This window comes from Monodelphis domestica, chromosome 2, assembly GCF_027887165.1.
Source record: "Monodelphis domestica isolate mMonDom1 chromosome 2, mMonDom1.pri, whole genome shotgun sequence".
Classification (NCBI taxonomy): Eukaryota; Metazoa; Chordata; class Mammalia; order Didelphimorphia; family Didelphidae; genus Monodelphis; species Monodelphis domestica.
Genome location: NC_077228.1, coordinates 180480492 through 180499884, shown reverse-complemented (window position 1 = coordinate 180499884; position 19393 = coordinate 180480492). Strand labels below are relative to the sequence as shown.

The window sequence follows — 19393 nt, the reverse complement described above, 5'->3', positions numbered from 1 at the left end:
CACAGTGAAATTTTGAATTTGCTCTTTTCTTTCTATATACTTTCCTCAGACCTCTTTCATTATTGTGTTGTTATGGCTTTATTTCCTACATCTCTACAGAATATGCCTAAATTCACATTGATATCCCTAGCCTTTATCTTAAGCTCCAGACCTAAAGCATCAGCTATTAGCTAGATATTTTCACTTGGATATCACCTGAAATTCAACATATCTAAAACAAAATGCATCTCCTCCCCACCACACCTCCTAAACTAGATCTCCTTTTTGACATCATTGTTCTTATCAATGGTACCAGCATTCATCCAGTCATTTTGGAGCCTCATCTGATCTTCTCCCCTGCATGCAGACTACATCCTGCTACCAAGTCTTAATTTTATTTATTGTATCTAGTATCTACCTCTTTTTTTTTCCTATTTACCTTGCTACCTTTCTTATTCAGACCATTTATCACCCAACCTGTACTGCTACAATAGCCTTCCATCTGGCGACCCTGATTCTAGTTCTTTCTTCCCTCATACCCATCCTGTGCATTGTTGCCAGATTAATCTTCTTAAAGCACTGCTTTCATTGTGTCACTCCCCTGCTCAGAAAAGTTCAAAGGATTTTGTTTGGCATTTAAATTCCTCCATAATTTGGACTCTACTAAATTTTGCTGTTTTATGCCCTACTCTTCTTCACCACAGACCCTGTACTCTAGCCAAGCTAGTCTGATGATTCACTGTTCCCTAAATTTGCCTTGATTTTTTTCCAGGGGGCTCTAGCCCTTTACTAATGCTCCATCTTTTCCTTTTCTTTCCATCTATCCAAATATTATCCATCCTTCAAGCCCCAACTTAAGGTTTGTGTGTCTAACTAACTCTGTAGAACTTCATAGGCCTGTAAACATGGTATTATCAAGTAGGAAGAGTTCAGGAGGTTGATCAAATCCCATTTGCCAACACAGAATTCTTTAGAGCCACTATGTAATTAAGTTCCTTTTGAAGGAGGAATATCTTTTAAAAATGCTTTACAATCCAAGCCTACTCATGTATAAAATTAGGTATGCATATTTTCATGTTATTTTGTATATCAATTTAAAATTAAGAATGCATAAAACAGGGACATATGCTCACCAAAGGTATTTGCAACTTCCACAAAGGATTTCATTTAGTCCAAATAGAAAAGCTATCTCCTGTATATAGTGGGATCCTTCAGGTGCTCCTGTTCATGGATAGTATTATACTGTTGGCATTAAGCTCTAGAACACTAAAGGACTTCCTCACTGAAATCCACAGAAATGAATCCAATACTCAACAGAGAAAAAAATCAAGTGGAGGAAGAATACAGATTGCTCAGATTATGGCATCCAGTTAGATGGGCATTTCGTTGACTTGGTCTTTGAGAATATAGATACAAATAGTTGCAGATACCTTTAGGAACATATTTTTATCTTAGTCAGCCTTAATTTAAAAATGATATACAGAATAGCATATATATATATGTATATATAATACACACACACACACACACACACACATATATATATATATGCTGGTTCCCAATTCAAAAAGGAAGAGAATGGGCTAGATAGCATTTTGGAAATTGAGCTGTACTTTGAGCAACCCAAGCTATTCCTTAAAAACAAACAAACATCTTTACAATGTTCTTCTGATAATACTATGTGGTTTTGAATCATGGAACATGCTTGTAGATGAATTAGGATACCCAGAGCAAGTGGCAGACTAACATATACTACCAGCTCCTGGAAATATGGGCTAAAAGAAGTGTTAGACTCTTCTTACCCATGGTGGGGTGTGAGGGGTGGGATGGGGAATGCTATGTAGTCAATGAAGACCCTCAGATATCAGCAAAGAACTCCCAGAGATCATTTGGTCAGTGGAGGGTGACTACATGACCCTGCAACAGAGAGAATAGGTGGGAAGTATAGCTCACCAGAATAGTGGTCAATCACAGATGGAATCAGTGCCTTTATGGGGCAAAGGGGTAGATGCAAATAGCAGCATTAAAGACAGAGAGGGATTCCATCTTCAAAATTATGTTATTGGACTTAGTGTCCTCCAAGGTTCCTTCTGGCTCTATATCTATGATTCTGTGATCTGGAGTAATGCCAGGAGTGTAAGTTGACCTGATGATATGTATTTGATTATATAATATTTTATAATAATTATATAATATGTAATAATATATTATATAATTTATATGTTATTATATAATACATATATATTATAAGCATGTTCCTTCATCTACTTGTGAGTCGATAGAGTATATACACAAGAATATATATCCCTGTGCATATAGGGGCAATATTCCTCCTCTCATATTTTGTAATATGTTTAATTGAAAATGCCTGGGAAGTAGCATTGGGACCAATAGCAAGATTGGGGTAAAGGATAAGTTTCCTGTTTTCTAATGTGCCAATGCAACATTGCAATGTCACTGCTTTGCTATTTGTGTCCAAAGGGTAAATTTGAACCCTGAAGTCAAGTTCAATGACAAAAAAAAAAATTTTAATGTTCTCTGGAATAGGACCTGGATAGAGGTACACAACATACCTTATTCTCAATGAAAGCAGCAACGTGCCTTTCATTTTACTTGCCACTTTAAAATGACATTTTGTTCTTCATTTTAAAGATGGTTATTTAAATTTCTATGTGGTTTCTCTTTAGGTTGTTAAATTATACATTAAACCAAATGAATCAATTTGCTCTCAAACCTCCTCCCCCTCTCTCTTTCTCCTTTTTTCTTTATTCTGCATTTATCTTGATAGAAATTTAAGGGAGCGTTTGTGATCTGAGTTGTTCATGTGTTGTATTATACATCTTTGACTAGGAAATCATGAAGATAATTCGCTCTGGTGCTGTGGAAAGAAAGAATGAAAAATATAATGATAAACATAAAATAACTTGAGCTTATTGCTATGATTCTTTAAAATTCTTTTTAAAATCCTGTTTGGCTTTTATAAAGGTATATTCCACTTAATTCTAAAGTCATAGGTCTGCTGATACCTGAGATATAATTTAGAGAAACATTTTGTTAATTTTTTTACATTTTGTTTTCTAAAACATCCATTCCTTCAGAATTTTGTTTGCTTACAGTGACCTTGCGTTATGTAACTTTCCATACAATATCTATATTTCTCCCTCTTATACCTGGGAGAACTCTCAAACATAACACATTGATCAAAGATCCATAGGGAACTTAGAGATTATTTAGACAAATGATTCTCAAACTTTCTGGTCTTGAGACTTCTTTATTCTCTTAAAAATTGAAGATCCCCCAGAGAGCCTTTGTTTATGTGAATTATAGAAATAATAGCTAATATTTATATTGCATATACTACTTGCCAGGCACTGTGCTAAGTGTAATAATAACAAAAATAGCTAACATTTATATAGCTTCTCCCACAGGCACTGTGCTAAGTGCTTTACAATTAAGATCTCACAACAGAGTTTAAGTGACTTGCCCATGGTCAGATGTCTAGGAAGCATCTATAAAAACATCTTATTATTATTATGGCAACAGTTTTGTCCTTTCATATACACTGGAAGGTCCTGAGAATTCCATAGTGTCCTATAGCTCACATTTTGGGAACTTCTGATTTAGACCAGCATCTTAATTTTAGAGATAAAGAAACTGAGGTCCAGAGAAAGAAGTTAGCATTTTCACTACCACTCTAGGAGTAATTAGCATTTATGGAATTGGAACTTGGGTCCTTTGGCCCCAAATCTAGTTTTATTTTACTGTACCATGCTGCCAAAATGGTGTGTGTATATGTATGCATACATACACACATACATAAACACAATTGACTGGAACCTCTGCTTTGTTTGGATGATGATTAAAAATTCTGAGAGACTGGATTCTGGGTAAGAAAATCAATTTATTGATCCAGCCTAGCAAGGACCAGTAAATTAATTGGTCAGTGATCTTTCTCAGTGATCAAAGACATTCAGCATCTTGAGTCATAAAATATAATTCTGGAAGTTCATTATCCAGCCCTCCCCCTAGACATTTCTCATTGATGAATACCTAATGAGAAGGAAGAATAACTTTTTATAGTCTCTCCCTGATTCCTTCATGAAAAATGGAAAATCATATACCCAATCCGAGGGTTCTAATGTTTAGAAGAAGAAATCAAGTTAAGCCTAGTTAAGAGTGGCATTGTCTCATTTGCTTCAATGGGGAGCTCCAAGGATATTGTCCTGCTGTGTGAAGACATACTTGGTTTAAATTAGTTTTTGTTTACCCAACAAGATGGAGCTTGAGATGTCATTTTCAGTCATCCCAATTTAGAAGATGCTCTGGGGCAGGGAATGTAAGAGAATGTCAGGACAAAGGAATGAAGAAAGAGACTTGAAAGAAACAGAGATCAAGCTTAAAATACAAAATTATGCAAAGTTTTACTTAGAAATAGAAAAAATATGATGTTAAAATAATCTCAATAGTAAACGTAATTTACTATTTTATACATTTACCATTTTAAATGAGCATAAATCTCCAAGTTCAGCTCAAATTATATATATATATAAAATTCAGAGTGCTGAATTAATTTATACCTGTTAATTCAGCCATATTCTATAATTCTTGTGTGTTCTTTGAGAGCAAGGGAGATATAACAATACAAGAAATGGGTAAATCTTGATTCTTAATCAAGGGAGGGAAAGATTGAATATAGAAACTAGAGAGATGAGTTTGTTTCTAGAACAAATTATCAAACAGTTCATGTGCACTGATGAAAAGAAATAGTGATCTCTTGGAGTCAACTTAGGCTTCCTAAGAATGTAATTTCTTTTTTTGATAGATTCCTAAATTAATTGACCAAAATAATGCTGTGTATATAATGAATTCTGTGGCATAAGTTGGCTGTTAGCTTGTCAAAGACTTTGTTTGAGTGTAAATGAATGGTTCTGGGTAACCTGAAATATCTCTCCTGGCAAACTCCAACACTGGAGTAAATGGGCTTCATATCAGTAATTGTTCACGCTCACCACTGTAACATGACTAGCCCATCCTATTTTTCAACAATATACTTGTTTGCTATCCTTTACATAGATTCTTCATAATTTCTTGTGTAAGGGTCAGGTAATCGATTTACTTAGCTCCATCCTCACTTAAAAATTGATAAGATATTCAGTCAATCTGTTTCAATCAATCATGGCCCTTGAACTAAATGCAAAAAGTCTTTAAAACCCATTTGAAGTGAAATGCTGCCAGGCAATTTGTTCCATTTGGCTGCAGAACTTTGTTATACTGTACAGATCCTATATGAAAGGATCAAGTTAGCTGGTAGGGGAAGATTCCAGAAACTAGAACAAGTGTGGTTCTCTAGCACATCTTTGAGGAATAACTGCCATGGGTGGGGGGGAGAGAAGGAATACCTTCGTTCCTGCCTTGGCTAGGTCTTCTATTCCCCTAGCCTCTTTGATTAAAAAAGGGACCTTGTCATCTTTAAAGGATCTGGAGGATGCTGAACCTTCAACTTTCTAAAACTTCCTCAGAGGGGGAGAGAAGCTTTAAGGTAGGAAGATAGAGACAGGATAGAAGTTTTAAATACCACGAGGGGGATGACGGAGTCAAATTAGAGATATGAGGTGGCAGGAATGAGTCTTTATTAATTTTCCATAAGCCACAGCCAAGCTTTGATCAAAGGACCCTTTCGAAGGCTTTTACCAGTCCAGAGATCCACATTTAATACCACACAGGTCGGAGAGATGAAAGAGAGATCGAGAAGATTTAAAGATGGAGCTTGGCCAGAGGCCAAGCTCCTGCCAGGACAGCCATCAGCTAGCCTGAAAGAGAGAGAGAGAGCTAGAGGCGGAGCTTGCTGGGCTAAATATAGTCTTTGATATGCAAATATACACAGTACATAGGGATGATTTTCATTGGTTAATGACAAGGTATAGGTGTGGTTTCTCTTAACCAGGTAAGCACAAAGAAACCTGTGTTCCCGCCTAACCTGGGGGAAGCTGGGGTCAAGGGTCAGAGGCTTCCCCAGCCATGTGCAATACTGAGCATGCTCAAGACTGAGCATGCTCTCTTCTAAGGCAATCTGTAAATACCAACTGTTTCCCTTGCCCATAGCTAGGGGTGGACTGCTACACTTTCCCTTCCTGGCCCTAGACTCATCTACAGAGTGATTGGTGGTAGTGTTTGCACCACTAGGAGCCAAAGACAGACTAGACTTAACAGCTCTATAAGGGTCCCAGCAAACAAACTACATCATGCTTAAAGGAAACTTCTTGCTTTCCATAAAGAAAAGAACAACTTTCAGAAAACTGCTCTTTTTCATATTTGTTCTTCAATCCTACATCTCCTTTTTGTTGGATTCAGTATGTACTTATGGGAAAATAAGTCACAGATGTTTGGGGGTAGATACTTTGCACCAACCTTTCTTATTGGACCATTTTAATAAATATCTCTTTTTTTCTTAAAATCTATTTAGAGAGACTCAGATTGAATTGGTTATCAACTGATAACCTTGTGGGCTCAAGCCCATAGTTTTAGAGAATCACTCCATTGCCTATCAGAAATATATTTAGAACCTCCTGGGGGAAATGTTACCTAGCTAGCCTCTGTGGACCTGCCTCAGGAGTGGGAGTTAATATTAGGACCCTCAGAATTTGTGAAGTTTATACTTATTTGTAATACACTATAGCCTGTTCACATTCTAAATAGACCTCTTCTATTCCCTTTTAAGTGATGGTAAACCATAAAGCTTTATATGAACACTCACGGATGTTATTTTTGTTCCTCTGAGGAGCATTCAATTTCAATGGCCACTCTCATTTCCCCATGAGTATTCCCTTTCTAAGCAAATGATCACATTAGCTTACGTAAATCAGAACAAATGTTTTACGTGTTTGTAAATGAAACAAAAGTACAATGCTGTTTATAGAAAGGACAGCAGCACATTGCCTCATCATCCAGCAAAGACTTGAGAGATGATTTATTGTTCAGTTAGATGCAATTATGGCCAATCAGAGAATGTAAAATAAGGTTATATCAACCACAAGTGAAGAGTGGTTGTTTTATATCGACATTTATAATCTTTTTCTCAGAGCAGTATTATTTAGGACAATAAATAGCTTCTGCTGATATGCTTTAAAATTAGAAAACATTCTATTGCTTCTTAAAAGGTTTGAGGTCCTTTGATACCACAGTAAAAAATGCTGCACAGGTAAACAATGGGTTTTCATGGGCATTCTCAGAGAAGACAATGCCAGCTGAATCCATGACTTACAAATCCTTGTGATCATCCAATTAAGACAATACTGTTAAAGATAGTGAAAAGATAGCACATTAATGAGTGATTAGTCACACATATCTACAAGTTTCAGACACATTTTTTTTTAAGTCCTTACCTTGTGTCTTAGAACCAATATCAGTTCTAAAGCAAAAGAACAGTAAAGGCTAGGCAATTAAAGTTAAGTGATTTGCCCAGAGTCACATATCTAGGAAGTGTCTGAAGCTAGATTTGAACCTAAGTCCTTTTGACTCCAGACCCAGCTTCCCTAGGCACATGATTTAAGCAGAACTCTTCTTCAAAGAAAAGGGGCGAGGGCTAACTTTTTTAAAACAGTTGTTAGGCAAGAATTACAAAATGATAGTTTCTGTAACAAAATTTTGATTACTTTCCAGGGTGCCACACACAGTAAAATATCGGGACATGCTGTCTCTTGGATTCAGTTCATGAACATTATTTGATTTGAATATTGAAGATGAGAGTTGGTGTCTAATAATATCTTTTGGAAAAATCAATTCCAACTGTTTGTCATATTTTTATTTTATGTGAGGCCCATGAGAAAACTCCTATTGCAAAAAAACAACAATGGATATAGATGGATGAATTCATTTGAATTAGTATCTAAACCAAATATGTAGATTTGATGGCTTCTGGCTTAAAAGGTCAGTTAAGACTATAGGTATCATTTGCAACCTAGACACGAGATAAATATGAAAAAGATAGCTTAGAGATGGAGATAATAAATGAAAAATATTAGATATAAAGTGATCTGAAGAAGGAAATGGCAAACCATCCTAGTATTTCTACCAAAAAAAACCCCATAGGGTCACTAAGAGTCAGATGTGACTGAAAAATGATTGAAACAACAAGAGAGAAGACATATGAAGATTTATAAATATGTTCAGAGGAATGTCAAAGTAGGGAGAAAAGATCTTCCATAAGATTGAACTAATCTAGGTAGTGATAAGGGAGTAACAGGAACACATTTTTAGAGGATGGAACTCAGTGTGGTTCTCTACCATTCTTATTACCCTCTTCTTGTCGCTTTCCATCTTATCAATGTAACTGATAACTAGAATATAGGTCTTAGAACTAAAGACAATAGTTTGGATGTATCCTAATCAGTGAGTTTATCATTTCACTAGTCCTGAAGCAACCTAAGATTGCATTTGCTTCTTTTGGCTACTATATCATACCTCTCTTCACCAAAAGAGACTTGACTGGGCATGAAATAACTTGCTGTAGTTCATAAAGGGGAATCTACCATAGTAGTGTGGACAGTTTGGGGGGGAATTGTGTGACTCCTTATGAATCTCCCAGGTATATTTAACTTTTAAAATACTCTAAGAAGGATTTCATCTCAAATTTTGTCTTTCCTTATCAACGTAGAAATAGTCTAAATGTTCCTTTGCTGAAAGGCATTTCTTAGTCAGGATTTGGTAGTAGGCGGTGCTGATCTGTCTCTGAAAATGCAGCTTGGAAAAATTAAACTTTTCATTATATTAAATAGAAGTAGAGTTAGAAAAATGCTAAAAACCATGATTCAGAACTGTCAGAATGATCCTATAATTCTGCTTGGTTTTAAACACACTCAAAGAAAATTTTGTGAAGAGGAAGATGTTATTCCACAAACATTGTGATAGCATAGTTTAACAAAAAAAAAGGATTCATGACTTATTAAAAACCCTTCACTAGCAATTGGCAGGTAGAACTGAATCCATTTTTCTCATTATTCTTAATCTTCTGTTATTTCTCTTTTTTAACAAAATAAGTTTTTATTAATAACTTCTGATTCTTATATCATCATAGCTATCCTATGCCTACCTCCTCTTACCCTTCCCATAAAATTATCCAGTATGACAAATAGTACTTTTAGAGGGGAAAAATGTCAGCATAACCAATCAAGACACTGAAAAAAAATTGAAAACATTGATGCAATGAGCAACGTCTGTGAGCCTCCTCCTTCCATAGAGGGATAGCTTTTGGGGTGTGTGTGTGTGTGCATCTTCTCATATGTCTTCATTTGAGTCTCACTTGATCCTTATAATTTTGTTACATGGGGGGGTGAGAGTACCATTTTTCTTGCCATTTACATTGTTGGTTCTGCTTACCTTACTCTACATCAGTTCATACAGACCAGTTGCTCACCTTTTCTTCATCATACATCTCTCTGACATCTTTTCCACAACTTCTGCACAATTCTTCCTTCTTAATTTATAGTTGTCCATGCAGGGCACCGCCATCCATCTGCCCATTCCCTCTTGAGTGACCCTCAACCATCAGACAGCTTCCTATTTTAACAAAGCCTTGTTAACTAAGTACCAAACTCAAGTCTGAATTTTTGGTGCTCTAAATTTTGATGCCCGGGGCATAGCTCCACCCTAGTTACTGTTCTGACAGCTGGTCACATACTTTGTCATTTATAAACTAATCTTTATTTGAATATTGAGATCTCGATTTACCCATGCTTGTTTTATATTAATTCCTTGAATCGTTTGTGACAAATTGTGAAAACAGGATTCTATACCTCGGAGAACCATTAGGTCGGCATTTGCTCAGTGGCCTGTGGAATAATGTGCCCTTTTAAATGGAGCAAGGGAACAGTTGTATGGTTCATCACTCCTAGCAACATTGTCTCATAAACCTGATCATAATAGGAATTTTCATAGTCTTTTATGGAGGATGTCCAAGTTGGATAAGGAACATTCTTTGCTCACTAGTCCTGTATTTTTGGAAACAAAATTGTAAGCCCAGAAAACAAAGAAAATGTCTACTACTTAGTAACGAAGCAAGAAAATATAAAAGAGGGAAATCCATTCTGTGAATCTTGATGGGCTTGAGAGGTTTTTTGCGTGGTTTAAAAGAAATAGATTATAAGTCTGTAAGTATAAGACTTAAAGTTATAAAAGAGCATCCCATTTGCAGTAGTGGAGGGAGCTTCCACATTGGGAATTCTCACTCTGGGGAGCTCATTGGTCCAAAAGCCCCCCCCCCCCCAATTACAATCTCTTTTTAAATATCTAACTAGCCTTACACTTTACTGAAGGATGGAGGGTAACATATGTTCCTTGCATCAATGTTAATTAGTCTCATTAGTGGTGGCACCTGGATCCCTGGGGTGGGAGTGGAGAAGGCAGAAGGGAGGGAGAAGGAGAGAAATGAGCAGGGATGAAGCTGAAGGTGTAATGTGGAGAGGTGAGTCAGGGGGTTCCCTCTTGCTCTCCTGCAGGGCCAGATGGCTCAAACTGCAGCCTTGTCTCACATGTTTACTTTAGCCTGCCTAGCTTTTCTTGGCTTTTAAAGAGCTACTACATTTTTGCTAATGCTTTCTCTCTCTCTTCTTTTTCTTAATTAACATCACAGTTGCTGAAATCTCTTCTGTGATCATAAAGTCCGTTTGTCTCAATTACTGCCATTTTTGAGACCTTGCTAGCACCAGAAAGTTCAGTTTGCCACAGTCATAAAGAACAAATGCTTCCCTGCTCCTCCACTATATAGTCTTTTTCTTTAATGATATAAATGTCTATAGGCTAAAGCTTCCACCTCAGAGCATAATTAAATCGAAATCTGTGTATCTTGTTTTAAGGACTCCTGTGATTCATCCACAGTCACAGTAGGCTGAACAAAGAACTAAATTTAGGATCTTGCTTGAAAGGTACTGTAATTAACTCTGTTTTAGTTCTAATCATTACTAGCTCTGTGGATAAAGACAGGAAAATACAATTCATTAAAGAGGGAACCTATGGGATGGGGTTGCAGTGAAGTTTGAAATGATGAATTATCCCAGGAAAGCTTGCTTTGGAATTAATGAGGGATGTGGTATAAAAATTTACTTATTTTTTTGTCCAAAAAAGTAAAATTTACTTACTGATACAGGTTTTAAGAAGTACAAATTCTGACTTAACTCTCCTTCAAAGGACAAAGAGGATCTGTGTTTTTTTTAATGTGGCCTGGATATTATAATTTTCTGTTACACTGATTCTAGAATGAAAGCTATGGCTTGTGGTTTGCATGTGTTCTGAACACAATTCTTATTTTTCATTCAGATTATATTTTATCTTAGGTAACACCTTGAATATTAATCAGTTCCATAGTCATTGTGTTTATTTGTTTGATCTCATGTTCTATAAGATGTATTAAATTGTATTTATGTGCTCACATGTATACAGGTAATAGTTCTTTTTAACAATGTTATTACCATTACTATTGTATGTCACCTGTAATATTATGTGCCTTTTCTTACTGTATCTGGAGATGGAAGAACTCTTTATATATAGATCAAAAAATATTTCCCCACGTCCAGTCTCCATAGTGACTTTAGTCCTTGGCTTTCCTACAGGCTTCTAAGACATCAATCCACAGGGAATTCCATAACCCAGGAGTGGAATTTTACAATCTTGTTTAATCATAAAATGTTGATATCTCTGGTCTTCCCATGGAAAATGGAATAATCAGCAAGCTGAAACTAATCACTCACGGTCAGGCCACCTATCCTAGCCCCATTTCTCAAAAATGCTTCATGTTGCTTTGTATAAAGGCAGCAGCATTGCAATCAGTAGGAGACAATGCTGGATGTAAATCTAATGGGTATGATCATATGAAAGACACTCCTACCAAGAAACCAAGTTGGTTACTGAGAATAAATCTAAAAGCCACATAAGACCTTTCTATAGAAAACAGGCCTGGAGTTAGGAAAACCTGGGTTCAAAACTGGCTTTAGGCACTTCCAAGCTATGTGGCCCTGGGCAAGTCACTTAACCCCAGTTGCTTAGCCCTTACTGATCTTCTGCCTTGGAACCAATACAATATTGATTCTAAGACAGAATGTAAAGGTTAAAAATAAATGACAAAAGGTAAGGATTTTTTTTTAAATTTAATTTTATTGATTAATTAAGAAAATTTTTCCATGGTTACATGATTCATGTTCTTTCTCTCCTCTCCTCCCACCCTCCTCTCATAGCCAATGCGGTTTTATATGTGTCATTGATCAAGACCAATTTCCAAATTATTGATATTTGCACTAGAGCAGTGGTTCTCAACCTTTCTAATGCTGTGACCCCGCAATACAGTTCCTCATGTTGCAGTGACCCCAAACCAAAAAATTATTTTGGTGGCTACTTCAAAACTGTAATTTTGCTACAGTTATGATTTGGAATCTAAATACCTGATATGCATTATGTATTCTCATTGCTACAAATTGAGAGGTTGAGAACCGCTGCACTAAAGTGATTGTTTAGTGTCTACATCCCCAATCATATCCCAGTTGACTCATGTGATGAAGCAGTTGCTTTTCTTCTGCATTTCTGCACCCACAGTTCTTCCTCTGAATGTGGATAGTGTTCTTTCTCATAAGTCCCTCAGAATTGTCCTGGATCATTGCATTACTGCTAGTAAAGAAGATGATTACATTTGATTTTGCCATAGTATATCAGTCTCTGTGTACAATGTTCTTCTGGTTCTGTTCCTCTCACTCACATCAATTCACATGGAATTCCTCCAACTCATTGTTCCTTTTAGCACAATAGAATTCCATCACCAACATATACCACAATTTGTTCAGCCATTCCAAATCAAAGGGCATTTTCTCATTTTCCAATTTTTTGCCACCACAAAGAACACAACTAAAAATATTTTTGCACAAGTCTTTTTCCTTATTATCTCCTTGGGTTATAAACCCAGCAGTGGTATGGCTGGATCAAATGATAGGCAGTAAAATGTAAGGGTTTTAAAAAACATATAACAAGGTTAAAATGTTTAAAATATTAATATAAATAATAAAACATTTGTTTTGCCACACATGCAGCTTTGGTAAATATAGAGCAAAAGTTACTTAATGGGTGGTTTGGCGAGATAAATTTTACTGAAAAAAAAATCCAAATATAAGATGATATACTTTTAAAATTATTTTCTAATTCCTGTTTTCTAGTGAATATAATGCTAACCCATATTTGGATATAAACAAATTCTTTTACTAATTCCTGATAGAATAGAGAAGTATATATATATTTGTCTTTAATTTGGAATATTCTGGTATGCATTAGAGTCATAGATTCAAAGCAGGAAGAAACCTCAAAAGCCATAGATGAGAAAACCAAAAAACATGATATGGTACATCACTTACGAGAGGTCATGCAGTGATTAAGTGTTCAAGAAATTATTAGATCTAACATGTAAAACTCAGTGGAATTGCATGTCAGCTATGGGGGGAGGGGAGGAAAAAAACATGAATCATGTAACCATGGAAAAATATGCTAAAATAATTAATTAAATAAAAATTTTTAATTAAAAAATGGTTAGATCTAGGTTCTTTGAAATCAGGATTCCTCTCTCCCTGCCACTGTTTTGTGCTGCCACCTAGAAGACGTCCAAATTTGTTTGTAAGCTGGTTGTTTAGAACCTGGAATGCATTTTCTTTAGAAATTATTCTACTTAATGGGATATATTTTTTAATGTTTTTATAGAGTGGTTAAGTTCTCAGGCTAGTTTAAGAGCCTTTTTAACCCAGAGCATAAATAGAAATACTGTACAATGATGATGAAAAAAAAACTAGGACAAAAATAACAACCCTTTAAGATTATAAGGCTCTTTCTTCTCAATAACCTTGTGAGGTAGGCATAAAAGTATTTTCATCCCCTTTCATAAAAAGAGGTGAGTGATGTAACCAAGGTTCAGAAAGGTTAAATGATTTGCCCAGGGTTACACATATAATAAGCAGCATATTCAAATGCAAATCATCTAATTCCAAATATAGTACTGTTTCTACTAACATCACTGTCTCTCTAATGAATGAAACAGAAAGACAAATTTATTTTTTTTGTTCTTTTTTTTATCATTTGAATCAGTTTATTTAGTCAATTTAGAACATTATTCCTTGGTTACAATAATCACATTATTTCCCTCCCTCCTCTCCTCCCACTCTTCTCACCACCAATGCACACTTTCATTGGGTATTACTTGTGTCCTTGATCAGAACCCATTTCCATGTTGTAGGATGTTCATTTAGAGTCTACATCCCCAACCATATCCCTTTGACCCATGTATTCAAGCAATTGTTTTTCTTCGGTGTTTTTACTCCCACTGTGTTTCCTCTGGGTGTGGATAGTGGTTTTTCTCATAGATTGCTCCTAGTTGTTCAGGATCACTGCATTGCCAGTAATGGAGAAGTCCATTACATTACAGTGTATCAGTCTCTGTGTACATTGTTTTCCTGGTTCTGCTCCTCTCACTCTTCATCAATTCCTGGAGGTTGTTCCAGTCTCCATGGAATGCCTCCACTTTATTATTCCTTTGAGCACAATAGTATTCCATCACCAACATATACCACAATTTGTTCAGCCATTCCCCAATTGATGGGCATCCCCTCATTTTCCAGTTTTTTTCCACCACAAAGAATGCAGCTATGAATATTCTTGTACAAGTCTTTTTCCTTATTAACTCTTTGGGGTACAAACCCAACAGTGCTATGGCTGGATCAAAGGGCAGACAGGCTTTTAGCACCCTTTGGGCATCATTCCAAATTGCCCTCCAGAATGGTTGGATCAATTCACAACTCCCCCAGCAATGAATTAATGTCCCAACTTTGCCACATCCCCTCCAGCATTCATTACTTTCCTTTGCTGTCATGTTAGCCAATCTTCTAGGTATGAGGTGATACCTCAGAGTTGTTTTGATTTGCATTTCTCTGATTAGAAGAGATTTAAAACACTTTTTCATGTGCTTATTAATAGTTTTGGTTTCTTTAACTGAAAATTGCCTATTCATGTCCCTTGCCCATTTTTCAATTGGGGAATGGCTTGATTTTTTGTACAACTGGTTTAGCTCTTTATAAATTTGAGTAATTAGACCTTTGTCAGAGGTTTTTGTAATGAAGATTGTTTCCCAATTTGTTGCTTCCCTTCTAATTTTGGATGCATTAGTTTTGTTTGTACAAAACCTTTTTAATTTGATGTAATCAAAATTATTGATTTTACATTTTGTGATTTTTTTCTAGCTCTTGCTTGGCTTTAAAGTCTTTCCTTTCCCAAAGACCTGACAAGTATACTATTCTGTGTTCGCCTAATTTGCTTATAGTTTCCTTCTCTTATATTCAGGTCATTCACCCATTCTCAGTTTATCTTAGTGTAGGGTGTGAGATGTTGATCCAAACCTAATCTCTCCCATACTGTCTTCTAATTTTCCCAGCAGTTTTTATCAAAAAATGGGTTTTGGTCCCCAAAACTGGGATCTTTGGGTTTATCATAGACTATCCTGCTGAGGTCATTTACCCCAAGTCTATTCCACTGACCCTCCTTTCTATATCTTAGCCAGTACCAAATTGTTTTGATAACCACTGCTTTATAGTATAGTTTGAGATCTGGGCCTGCCAAGTCCTCCTTCCTTTGCATTTCTTTTTCATGATTTCCCTGGATATCCTTGATCTTTTGTTCTTCCAAATGAACATTGTTATGTTTTTTTTTTTCTATTTCAGTAAAGAAGTTTTTTGGTAGTTCAATGGGTATCGCACTAAATGAGTAAATTAATTTGGATAGGATTGTCATTTTTATTATGTTAGCTTGTCCCACCCATGAGCAATCAATGTTTTTCCAATTGTTTAGATTTAGTTTTAATTGTGTGGAGAATGTTTTGTAGTTGTGTTCATAGAGTTCCTGTGTTTGTCTCAGCAGATAGATTCCTAGGTATTTTATATTGTCTAGGGTGATTTTAAATGGAATTTCTCTTTCTAATTCTTGCTGCTGAAATGGGATGAAGATATATAGAAATGCTGATGACTTATGCGAGTTTATTTTGTATCCTACAACTTTGCTAAAGTTGTTGATTCTCTAGGATTCTTTAAGTAAATCATCATATCAGAGTGATAGCTTGGTCTCCTCATTGCCAATTTTAATACCTTCAATTTCTTTTTCTTCTCTAATTGCTACTGCTAGTGTTTCTAGTACAATGTTAAATAATAGAGGTGATCAGAAAGACAAATTTAACAAGGAATGGATTTTTCTAACTTTTACCTTTGGTGTTTTTAAAAAATCAAATTTCCTTTTAAAATGCTTATCTTTTCTTTACCAGTATATGGCTTATCAGCCATGATTAGGGTGTTTTTTAGGTCACAAATGGAACAAATAGGAGAAAAAAGGACTTTCATAGGGAAACTAGCCAAGAGTTAGAAGAGATAAAGGAGAAAGGGGCTTTTTGTGGTGGAGGTGAAGTAGTACTTGTGAGAAAGAAGATCGAGGCGAAATTGTCTGAAATGGCAAAAAAGAAAAGAAAAGATGGGAGTGTTGCACGTTTCTGCTGCCTAAAGGGGAAAATAAATCAGCAGGCCAAAGGTGATCTGGGTTAGTTGAGTTATTTGGGAGAGGGAGTGGAATGACTTTGGTAGGAGTGGGTAGGAGAGATATGAGATCATATGAAAGGGATATTCACAAGTTTGATATATGTGTCTCAGGATTTGGTCATAATAAATAGGTCGGGGAAACCCTTGTTGAGCTTACTGAAATACTGCAAGAAGACCTTAATTCTGTCAGCAAGCAGAAAAACAGATGGCAAGATATAGAATGGGAGATCTTTTGAAGGCTGAGAATATCTTTTGCTAAATTGGAAGACTGGTATAGAATATAGAGCTTTTTATAATCATACTTCATTTTAATTCCAGTCTGAGTTTCTTTTTTACATTTCTTGTCACTATTCCCCTAATGCTGTTCTTGAAGCTTTAGGGACCTCTTGATCTAAGAGAAAATGGTTCTTCACTCTAATGAAATAAACATTTTATTAAACAACCACTGTGTGCAATGCATATGAAGTAACTGCTGTTACTTTAATTTGGAAAACAAAACTAAGAATGGAGTTTGCAATTTTTCCCCAATTTAACAACATAATTGTAAGTTCAGTTTCTACTAGACAATTAGGAAATGGCATATTGAACTAATGAATTATCCCAAAGTGCTGCCAGCATTTAATGATCTTATTTTCTGCATCATCTTGCCACATATTCTCTTCATCAGAGATCCCAGCTAAAGAAGACAGAAGGTTGCCTCTACAATAATCCAGACAGATGCTCTTTTAATCATTAACATTGCTGGATTTTGGCAGTAAGAAACTAAGATGCCTTCAGACTACTAAACTTAATGATTGCAAGAAGAAGACTTGTGGAATGGGAGAGGGGGAGAACTTTCATCATTTATTCTTGTTAATGTTGCAAAGTATGCAATCAAATCATTTTCTCATAGCTGTTGGAATCATTCATTTTGAGATGAGAATCCTATCTTCAGCAGTTTTGAAGTAAATTTTATTTATTCCACAAAGTCCTACTAGAATGCCTCACTCTAATATGAATACTTCCTTTTTGGTTTTAGTATCAATTCTAAGGCAGAAGAATGGCAAGTGTTAGGCAATTAATTGGGTTTAAGTGACTTGCCCAGGGTCATACAGCTAGGAAGTATCTGAGGCCAGATTTGAACCCAGGTACTCTATCCCCTATGCTACCTAACTGCCCCATTAAAATAAAGTTTTCCTTCTGTCTTACTATCAATTCTATTTATTTATCATTTATTTTTTCATTTCTTAGGTGTTCATTATGTGCCAGGCACAGGACTAACTGCTGGGGATACAAGCAGAATGCTAGTCTCTGACAAGAGTTTACAATTTCACTTTCCTCATCTGTAAGATAATAATAGCACCTACCTCATAGATAATAACTTTTTATTATTTATGGGTAATAACATATGTAAAGTACCTTGTAAACCTTCAAGCTCTTTATAAATCCTAGCCATCATTCTAATTAGCTACTAGCTGCCAGGTGCTATGCTAGGTGCAGAGTATACAAAGAACAATAAAACCAACACTTCCCACAAGGAACTGGCATTTGGGGGGAGGGATTCAGGGGAGGTAGGAGACAGCATGTCCATTTATGAGGTGAGGTGAGGAAGAAGTATGTTCCAAGCATGGGGTACGGCCACAGAAAAGCATCATGTCTAGGCAGCAGAGTGTGGGAAGGACACTAATGTTTAACAAGGTTGGAAAGGTGGATTCAAGCCAGATTGTGAAGGATTTAAGTGGATTAAAAAATATAGTTTCTTTCACATCCTAAAGGCAGTAAGTTAGCTTTTGGTATCTGCTTTGTATGTAGTTCTCATGTGCCTCTCTAATCTGCACAGTTCTCTGTTGGAATAGAAGTTCCTTCAGAGCTGGGACTCTTACTTTTTCTTTGGAGCTTCTCCATCTAGGATTATGTGTCAGGCACAAATATAAATACTTGACTGACTGATTGACTTTTGCCATTGACTATCCTGTTTCTCCTTTTGCCAGATTAGTCAAATAATGCTGACTAAGGCACTTTCTAGTTTCTTTTAATCTCTTTCTTAGGGTAATTCATTTATAATAGTAAAACTTCAGGGGAGGGGGAGCTATAACCTATATTGTCCTTCATTCATTTAAAAAATTTGGGGCATAAATAATTTTTTAAAAATAGGTACAAATGTGAGCATTTTAATTGAACATGATAAATTTTCCAAATTTCAATCTTTGCTCTAATAAATAAGTGGACCTATTGGATATAACTGAATTAGAAATGATTCCTCACATCACTAACTCCCCTGCTCAATAAACTCCTAAGGATCTGTTGGAGGGAAAGGAATTAGCAGCTAGGGGGATTAGGAAAGACCTGTGGAAAGGAGTATTCAAATTAAGTCTTGGAAGAAGCCAGCAATTCCAAGAAGAGGTGAAGAGAGAGGACATTTCCAGGCATTCAAGACAGTCAGTGGCATAGAGCTAGGGTTATATGTAAAGGAACAAAAAAATGGGTGTATGACTGTACCACAGAGTATGTGGAAAAGAGTAATGTGTAAGAAGCCTGGAAAAATAGGAAGGGGCCAGCTTATGAAGAGCTTTAAATGCCGAAGTAGCTTATTTTTTATCCTAAAGATAATGGAGAGTCACTAGAGTTTATTGGGTAGAGGGAGTGCCATGGTCAGTTCAGTCCTTTTAGGAAATCAGTTTAGCAAGTATGGGGAGTTTGGATTACAAGAGTAAGGAGAAATTGGAGGCAGAGAGATCAATTAGTAAACTGTTGTAATACTCTAGGTGAAAGGTGATGGGGCCTTTTGTTTCATGGTATTTATGTTTAAATTTTCTTGGTTAGGGGGCAGCTGGGTAGTTCAG

General features: G+C 36.1%; 1 protein-coding gene across 1 annotated transcript in view; it reads left to right on the top strand.

Moving 5' to 3' along the window:
- The window catches only part of PPM1E (protein phosphatase, Mg2+/Mn2+ dependent 1E), a 214921-nt gene that overhangs the window by 90857 nt on the left and 104671 nt on the right, over positions 1-19393 (top strand). The gene's annotated exons all lie outside the window — the stretch shown is intronic.